We start from the raw sequence: 9,913 nt of genomic DNA on the forward strand, positions 1-9,913 counted from the left end.
AGTCACCCAGCTCAAGAGCTGCATGTGGATCTGGGAATACACGGCACTATAGCTGAAGGCATATATGAAAACAGTAGGATGATGATTGTCTGTTCACAGGCTCGGGAACTATGGCTCTTCAATCCCGCTCCCTCCCCGACTGACGTTCATAGATAATTTTACCTTTTGTCAAAACTGTGAAGGTTTTCTGCATCATCCATTGAGAGCCTCCGTCGTGTAGGCAGGCCCCACTCCATGGTGACAAATCTTCAACTCTTGTTGACCTGGAGCATGAAATAAAATTGCGTTTTGTAAAGTTCTTTTGTGTGAGAAGCTATTGGGTTTCTACGCGCCACGCAGATCCCAAAATAACACGAGCGGGGGAAAAAATATAGCATATAACTGTCATTTATCACCATGGGTGGTAGCCTGTCATTATAAGAAGTTCTCATCTAGCATGAAGGGATATCAGTGAAGAAGTGAAGGCGAAATACAAAGATCCACTCCTAGGTGAAAGGATATTGCATACTTCAGTTGGCTTCTGTTTGTGGGCGCCATTTGCAAGAGATAAAAAAGTTAAAGTTCACAAAGGCTTTGGGCCTGTATCGGAAGATGAAGTTTCTGTGTGGGTGAGACCACACTTTTTTCCCCTTTGCTCCTACATCAGGGGAGGACTGGGCCGGGGGGCAGCCTGGGGGCAATTGCCCCCTGGGCTGCTCTGATGCCCCATAAAAAGGCTGCACCGCTTCTGCCACAGACATACCCAGGGCTTTTTTTCAGGGGGAACGCAGTTCCGGAACCTCCAGTCTGAATGTATGCAATGGTAAAGGGTTGCTGGGGTCAGTGGGGTGAGCTGAAGGGCCTATTGATGCTGGCTGCTGGGGGATCTATTGTTGCTGGGGTAAATCTATTGTTGCTGGAGGGCATTTTGTTGTGGGTGGGGCTATTGTTGCAGTGGAGGATTTATTGTTGCTGGGGGATCTATTGTTGGGGGGGGGTCTATTGTTGCTGATTCCAGGGGATCTATTTTACTGCTTTTCTTCTTACCATTAACGAATTCCATACAAACTGCTTAGCACAACAAAATGATACTTGGTTCTGTATTCTCTAAATTAGGTGGTGCTGGGAGGTGGGTAGGGGGTGTAACCAAGGGATGGTGCTCAGAGGGGGGTAGGGGGTGTAACCAAGGGATGGTGCTGGGAGGTGGGTAGGGGGTGTAACCAAGGGATGGTGCTCGGAGGTGGCTAGGGGGTGGAACCAAGGGATGGTGCTCGGGGGTGGGAAGGGGGTGGAACCAAGGGACGGTGCTTGGAGGTGGGTAGTGGGTGAAACCAAGGGACGGTGCTGGGAGGGGGGTAGAGGTGAAACCTAGGGACTGTGCCCAGAGGTGGGTAGGGGCTGAAACCAAGGGACGGTGCTCGGAGGTGGGCAGGGGGTGGAACCAAGGGATGAGGGATGGTGCTCAGAGGTGGGTGAAACCAAGGGTCGGTGCTCAGAGGTGGGTAGGAGTGGAGACGAGGGGTGAGTCAGAAGTGGGGAGTTCCAGCACCTATTCTCTGAGAAAAAAAGCCCTGGACATACCTAAAGGATTCCTGGTGAAGAGAAATAAAAAGAGTGTGGGTTGAAGACAAGGACAAAGTGCAGGCCTCCCTCCCCCAGCATGGATGGTGTAAATTGTGTCTGAGCAGAGGCCGGTTCCATGTCCCACTGGAGACTCTGCTGCCCCGGCCAGCCCCAACTGAGCTGTCCCAGCTCCCCCCAACCTCCTCCTGCTGGCCAGGTCAGGAACCGGATTCAGCCGGTAAGTAGAGAGTATCTGGAGCAGAACTTCAGCTTGGAATTGGAGTCAGGAGGAGGACTGGGAGAGTGGGAGAGGGGGTGAGGGAAAGTGGGAGGGGCCGAGTCGCTGCACCATGGGCCTCTGGTTTGTACTTGCCCCCTGGGCCGAACGTTGCTTGTCCTACATTCATGTCTCTGCTGTACTATGCGTCTACTCTACAGACTGTATTTTTTAGACTTACTATGCCCATCTACTCCTAAAAAAAGTGAGCTTTGACTCATGAAACGCGTCAAGTTCCAAGATGCTTCTATTTCTATATCTTCATTTACTTTCTATACTATTTACAAATATGTTTAACATTATGTACTCTATTACACTGTCTGATTGGGCATATGTATATGTTTTTAATGATGATTGCTTTACCTTCAATAAAATTATCAATATATTTATTCTAAATCCAATGGCCAATTGTTTCCACCTCATTTAAAGTCCCAGGGCTATCTCCTTCTTTTGTATGTATTATTTAGGGATGGAGGTGTGTCACTGGCAGTATCGGACCTTTTTAATTATTATTAGACCACACAAAGCAACCTAATAGAATAGTGAATCCCCTAACCCCATAGCCCAATTCACCCAATTCACTAACTGCTGTACACATGATGGGTTTTCTTAAAGTGGAGCTAGCATCAGATATACACTCACCGGCCACTTTATTAGGTACACCCGTTCGATTGCTTGGTAACACAAATTGCTAATCAGCCAATCACATGGCAGCAACTCAATGCATTTAGGCATCTAGACATGATGAAGACGACTTTGGACGTGGCATGGTTGTTGGTGCCAGATGGCCGGGTCTAAGTATTTCAAAAACTGCTGATCTACTGGGATTTTCACACACAACCATCTCTCGGGTTTACAGAGAATGGTCGGAAAAAGAGAAAATATCCAGTGAGTGGCAGTTGTGTGGAGAAAAATGCCTTGTTGTTGTCAGAGGTCAGAGGAGAATGGGCAGACTTGTTCCAGATGATAGAAAGGCAACAGTAACTGAAATAACCACTCCTTACATCCAAGGTATACAGAATACCTTCTCTGAATGCACAACACATTGAACCTTGAAACAGATGGGCTACTGCAGCAGAAGACCACACCGGGTGCCAATCATGTCAGCAGAGAACAGGAAACTGAGGCTACAATTCGCACAGGCTCACCAAAATTGGATCATAAAAGATTGGAAAAACATTGCATGGTCTGATGAGTCTCGATTTCAGCTGTGACATTCAGATGGTGGGGTCAGAATTTGGTGTAAACAACATGAAAGCATGGATCCATCCTGTCTTGTATCAATGGTTCAGGCTGGTGGTGGTGGTATAATGGTGTGGGAGATATTTTCTTGGCACACTTTGGGCCCCTTAGTACCAATTGAGCATCGTTTAAAGCCACGTCCTACCTGAGTATTGTTGCTGACCATGTCCATCCCTTTATGACTACAGTGTCCCCATCTTCTGATGGCTCCTTCCAGCAGGATAATGCACCATGTCACAAAGCTCAAATCATCTCACCACTGGTTTCTTCACCATGACAATGAGGTCACTGTCCTCCAATGGCCTCCACACTCACCAGATCTCATCCAATAGAGCACCTTTGGGATGTGGACAAAAATCTCTGAGGAATGTTTCCAACACCTTGTAGAATCTCTGCCATAAAGAATGAAGGCAGTTCTGAAGGCAAAATGAGGGCCAACCCGGTACTAGCAAGGTGTACCTAATTAAGGGGCCGGTGAGTATATTTCTACATGCTAACTGCATTTATGTTGAATAATATGTAAGTGTAACATTTCCATGAAAGAAGAGGTTTATCAGTTACGGACCACCCGCGGCAGTTATACTCCGGCAGGCAGCCCCTCCTACGGGAACTAACGTAGGTATACGTCAGTCGCGCAACTGGTGCTGGGGGGCCAGCGGGACTCCGATGCGCGGGGCCGGTGGCTCCGATTGCCGCCAGACACCCGCGATCACCCCCCCGCTGAGAGAGAAGGACAGGCAGCTGTTGTAAACACAGCTGACCGTTCTTCTCCCTGAAATGATCACAGAGCCCCTGTGATCCTTCTAAATAGGATCACAGGTCTCTATGGTCATTTCCCAAGCCCCACCCCCACAGTTAGTAAACACTCCCCTAGGCTCACACTTAACCCCTTGATCACCAACTAAGTTATATCCTTCCCTGCCAGTGCCATTATTACAGTAACAGTGCATATTTTTAGCACTGATTACTGTAGTAATGTCACTGGTCCCCCCAAAAGTGTCAAAAATATCAGTTAGGGGTCCGATCTGTCCGCTGCAATATCGCAGTCCTGCAAATTATCCACCATTACTAGTAAAAAAATCAACAAGTAAAATGACATAAATCTTTCCCGTAGTTAGTAGATGGGATAACTTTTGCACAAACCAATTAAAATACGCTTATTGGGATTTTTTTTTTACCAGAAATATGTAGCAGAAAACAAATTGGCCTAAAAGGATGAAAATTTTTGATAGTTACATATTTTTTTTGGGGAATTTTATATAGCAGAAAATTTTTGTTTTTTTCCAGAATTGTCGCTCTTCCTTTTTTTTTTATAGCGCAAAAAATAAAAATCGCACAGGTGATCAAATACCACCAAAAGAAAGCTCTATTTGTGGGGGAAAATAAAAAAGGACATTCATTTTCTTTCAGTACAGCGTTGTACGACCGCGCAATTGTCCGTTAAAGTAACGCAGTGCCGAATTGCAAAAAATGACCTGGTCATAAAGGGGGCAAATCCTTCCGGTCCAGAACTGGTTAAGCTGTTGCACACCAGAGCAGCCCAGATACAAAATCAGTAAAATGTGGATTCAGCCCGTTCCATCCAGGCCGCAGCCTCCAACACATTTCGCCCTGCCCATAACTAAGCCTTGTGGGTGGGGTGAGATGCGTTGGAGGTGTAGCCTGGATGGAGTTCAGCTGTCATTACAAGGAGCGGGTCTCCTCGGCTCGTCCCGGGTCTCTTGACCCTCCGGGAGATCTGGGCAACCAGCCTGACGGCCGCTGGAGAGAAGACGCGATCAAAGCCGCATTCGGCTCTGATCGGATCTCCATGTAAAAACCTGGAAGTGATTTCATGACATCACTTCCGGGGGGTACTCAGCGCCAAATTCAAAAAAATGACAGCATTCAAAACAGCCAAACTTGGTGTTTTGAATGCTTTTAAGTGCAGAGGAGGGGTTTGGGGTCATTTAGACCCCCAGATCCCTCCACAAGAGTACCTGTAAAAAAAAGAAAAGAAAAAAGAAAAAAAAAAATTTTTTTAATGTACGAAAATATCGGCCGATACCGATATGCGATGACCAAAATATTGGTATCGGCAATGAAAAAACGATATTGGTCAATCACTAATAATCCTTGGGCACCCACAAGTAGGTAGACGCCCTTTCGACAGTCGCACTGTGCAAAATAGCACCACCGGACAGCCAGGTTCATGCTATGCTATTAGGCTTCCTGAGATGATGCCATCGAATAGGGACTGTCCCTGAAAAACAGGGATGAATGGTAATCTTATCAAAGAGAAAGATTTGGAACTGCAGGTGCAATGTGAAGGCCTTTGCATTTTTTTTTGTTTCTGATGCACCCAAGACTAGGAATAGAACTGTTTGGAGCAACAGACTGATCCTCTGGTTTTAAAGTGGTGCACACTGCATTAATGAGAGCCGAAGCGATCTCTATTAATTTAAGAGTAACGGCAGAGGACTGCAACTCCTTGTAGGCAAGCTGGTAAGATAAAGACTGGTGCAACTTTGAATCTGACAAAATCTCATCAACTGAGGGCTCAGAGACCGCCAAGACCATGGGTGGATTCGATACAGAACCTGTAGGATAAGGTGAGAGGGGGGGGGGGGGACTTGGAGCGCCAATGCAACAGCTACACTGCGCAAATGGCAATCCAAAAAGCACCGCTGGATAGCCAGGTTCATGCTATGCTGCTTGGATCCCTGGGACAATGCTAGAGACCCTCATTTTCCAGGCTATGGGACTATCCCTAGGAAACCGGGATGAATGGTAACCTTACTGTGGAAGATAGCCTGGAACACCCATGCACTGTGAAGGTCTTTGCTTTTTTAGGCTTTGAAGAGACCAAACTGTGGCCAGTGGGAGAAAAAAAAAGTGCGCCAATTATTGATGTTAGAAGGAGGAATAGTGCCCCATCATTGGTATCTGTAGGAAGAATAGTGCCCCATCATTGGTATCTGTAGGAAGAATAGTGCCCCATCATTGGTATCAGTGGAAGGAATCGTGCCCTATTATTGGTATCAGTAGGAAGAACAGTGCCCCAGCATTGGTATCAGTGGGAGGAATAGTTTTCCATTATTGGTATCTGTAGGAAGAATAGTGGCCATCATTGGTATCAGTGGGAGGAATAGTGCCCATCATTGGTATCCGTAGGAGGAATAGTGGCCATCATTGGTGTCAGTGGAAGGAATAGTGCCCCATCATTGGTATCAGTGGAAGGAATAGTGCCCCATCATTGGTGTCAGTGGGAGGAATAGTGCCCCATCATTGGTATCTGTAGGAAGAATAGTGCCCCATCATTGGTGTCAGTGGGAGGAATAGTGCCCCATCATTGGTGTAGGTGGGAGGAATAGTGCCCCATCATTGGTATCTGTAGGTAGAACAGTGCCCCATCATTGGTATCAATGGCAGGAATAGTGCCCGATCATTGGTATCTGTAGGAAGAATAGTGCCCCATCATTAGTGTCAGTGGGAGGAATAATGCACCATTGTTGGTGTCAGTGAAAGGAATAGTGCCCCATCATTGGTGTCAGTGGGAGGAATAGTCCCCATCATTGGTGTCAGAGGGAGGAATAGTGCCCCATCATTGGTATCTGTAGGAAGAATAGTGTCCTATCATTGGTATCAGTGGGAGGAATAGTGTCCCATTAATGGTATCAGTGGAAAGAATAGTGCCTTTCTATTGGTATCTGTAAGAAGAATGGTGTCCCATCATTGGCATCCATGGGAGGAATACTGCCCAATCATTTGTTTCAGTGGGAAGAATAGTGCCCCATCATTGCTATTTGTAGGAAGAATGGTGCCCCATCATTGGTATCAGTGGAAGGAATCGTGCCCTATTATTGGTATCAGTAGGAAGAACAGTGCCCCATCATTGGTATCAGTGGGAGGAATAGTGTTCCATTATTGGTATCTGTAGGAAGAATAGTGGCTATCATTGGTATCAGTGGGAGGAATAGTGCCCATTATTGGTATCCGTAGGAGGAATAGTGGCCATCATTGGTGTCAGTGGAAGGAATAGTGCCCCATCATTGGTGTCAGTGGGAGGAATAGTGCCCCATCATTGGTGTAGGTGGGAGGAATAGTGCCCCACCATTGGTATCAGTGGGAGGAATAGTGTCCCATCAGTGGTGTCAGTGGGAGGAATAGTGCCCATCATTGGTGTCAGTGGGAGGAATAGTGCCCCATCATTGGTATCAGTGGGAGGAATAGTGCCCCGTTAATGGTATCAGTGGAAAGAATAGTGCCTTTCTATTGGTATCTGTAAGAAGAATGTGTCCCATCATTGGTATCCTTGGGAGAAAAGGTGCCCCATCATTTGTTTCAGTGGGAAGAATAGTGCCCCATCATTGGTATCTGTAGGAAGAATGGCTCCCCATCATTGGTATCAGTGGAAGGAATCGTGCCCTATTATTGGTATCAGTAGGAAGAATAGTGTCCCATCATTGGTGTCAGTGGGAGGAATAGTGTCCCATCATTGGTGTCAGTGGGAGGAATAGTGTCCCATCATTGGTGTCAGTGGCAGGAATAGTGCCCCATCATTGGTATCAGTGGCAGGAATAGTGCCCCATCATTGGTATCTGTAGGAAGAATAATGCCCCATCATTGGTGTAAGTGGGAGGAATAGTGCCCCATCATTGGTGTCAGTGGGAGGAATAGTGTCCCATTATTGGTATCTGTAGGATGAACAGTGTCCATTCACTGGTATCAGTGGGAGGAATAGTCCTCATCATTGGTGCCTATGGGAGGAATGGTTCTGCATCAATGGTGTCAATGGGAGAAAAGGTACCCTGTCACTTGTTTCAGTGGGAAGAATAGTGCCCTATGGTTGATGTCAATGGATGGAAAGGTACCCAAGAGCTAGATAAAGGCAAGCAAAGGGCCACATCTGGGCCACGGGTTGCAGTTTGAAGGCCACTGTTCTAGTCTTAGAGTGGTGCGCACTGCATCAATAAAAGTTAAAGCATTCTCCGTTAATTTTGGAGTAATGGCAGACTGCGACCCCTTGGAGGCAAGCTCATAAGGCAAATACGGGAGTGACTCAGCATCAGATGGAATCTTAAAGGCAGAGGTCTCAGAGGCCACCAAGGCCTTGGGTAGATTGGATACAGAATCTGGAGGAGAAGATGCAGGAGCAGGCTTGTGGCCGCTGCAGTCAGAGTTAGTAAATAACTGGGCTGTCCAACAAGGTTGCTTGAATCACAAAACTGGCTACACTGAATTACAAATCCTCAAGCAGACGGCATATGAAAATGCAAGTTGCCCGGCGGTTATGCAACTGACATTTTCAGAAGTCAGCAATGGAAGCCTCCACACTTTTCTCGTGGGGTTTTTTTTCTGCGTCATTGATAAACGTATGGCGTACGGACTGTGCTGAGAAATCTGCAGCTGATCAGCTTTAGGGCAAAGGCTTATTGTGCCTCCTGATCATCAGGCCACTTCTCCCTAATAGGATGCTGATCACCAGACATCGAGCTCCAATGTGACCCACACTGTGCCGAAAATCTATGACTGCCGTAAGCCAGTTTTGAGTTTACTCCCTTCCGAAATCCACGTATTAATGGGAACAATCACCTATTGTTTATCTTAGTCGGAGACGCATGATGCAACTTAGAATTTCAAATAATGAGTTTAAATTATAGTGTCGGGTTTATCTTTATCTTGCAGTTTTTTCGCTCTCACAGGCGGGCTGCTGTGTAAGTGGAGCAGGATGTAATTGAAGTTTGCTGCGGCTGGGGAGACGCTGATGTAATCGGCGAATCGCAGTGTCTGAAATGTCAGCAGGTAGAGAGGTATGTGGTCTAGGACGGATTTCTGAAGCTCTCAGTAACTTCAGTTCGGTATAAGATTCCAATCCTTTCCGACACCTGCGCCTCTGTGTGCGATGGTTACATCACAACATCATAACTGAGTCAACAATCAATTAAACTAATTATTTTTTATTAAAGTATAGGCAGGGCTTTTTCTGCGGAAACGTGGGGGAACGCAGTTCTGGCACCTTCAGCACTGAATGTATGTAATGGAAAGGGGTACTGGGGTATGCTGGAGGGTCCATTGATGTTGGCAGAAATCTATTTGTGTGTGGGGGGGGGGGAGGGGGGTCTATAGTTGCTGAGGAGGTCTATATTTGCTTAGGGGGGGGGGGTCAACTTGTAAGGGAGAGGTCTATTCTGCTCACTGCTGGAGGGTCTATTGTTGCTGGCTGCTGGGAAATCTGTTGATGTTGCTAGGGGTTTATTGTTGTAGGGGTGGTTCTATTGTTGCTAGGGGGGTATTTTGTAATGAGCGTCCATTGTTGCTGGGGGGGGGGGGGGGGGGTGATATAATATTGTGTAGGGAACAGTGGCGACCCATCCATTGGGGCAGAGGTGCCGCACCCCTATCCCTGCTTCCGGCCCGCCTAATCTACATGCAGGGCGCCGGACACATGGATTCCAATGGGGTTTTTTTTTCTTTTGGAAGCACATGATTAGAGCCAGAGACGTGTTTCTAGCTGTGGGGGGGGGGGGCTTGTGAAATGATCACATAGACCTGTGTTCCTATATAGAAGGATCACAGGAGCTCTATGATCATTCCAGGTAGAAGAACGGTCAGCTGTGTTTACAACAGCCGACCGTTCTTCTCTCTCAGCGAGGAACGATCGCGGGTGTCAGGCGACAATCGAAACCACGACCCTGTGCATCGCCTTCCCTGCTGATGAGTGGGGACAGAAGCGCTGCTGGCGTATACGGTGTCAGACAGCAATCGGAGCCGCCTGCCCCATGTATCAGCTTCCTAGCTCCCCCTAGCTGCCCGCGTGCGGCCGACGTATACCTACGGCGGTTTGCGCAGGAGCGGCTGCCTCCCGCAGTA

The sequence above is a fragment of the Pelophylax lessonae genome, assembly GCF_965119305.1.
Source record: "Pelophylax lessonae genome assembly, chromosome: 5".
Classification (NCBI taxonomy): Eukaryota; Metazoa; Chordata; class Amphibia; order Anura; family Ranidae; genus Pelophylax; species Pelophylax lessonae.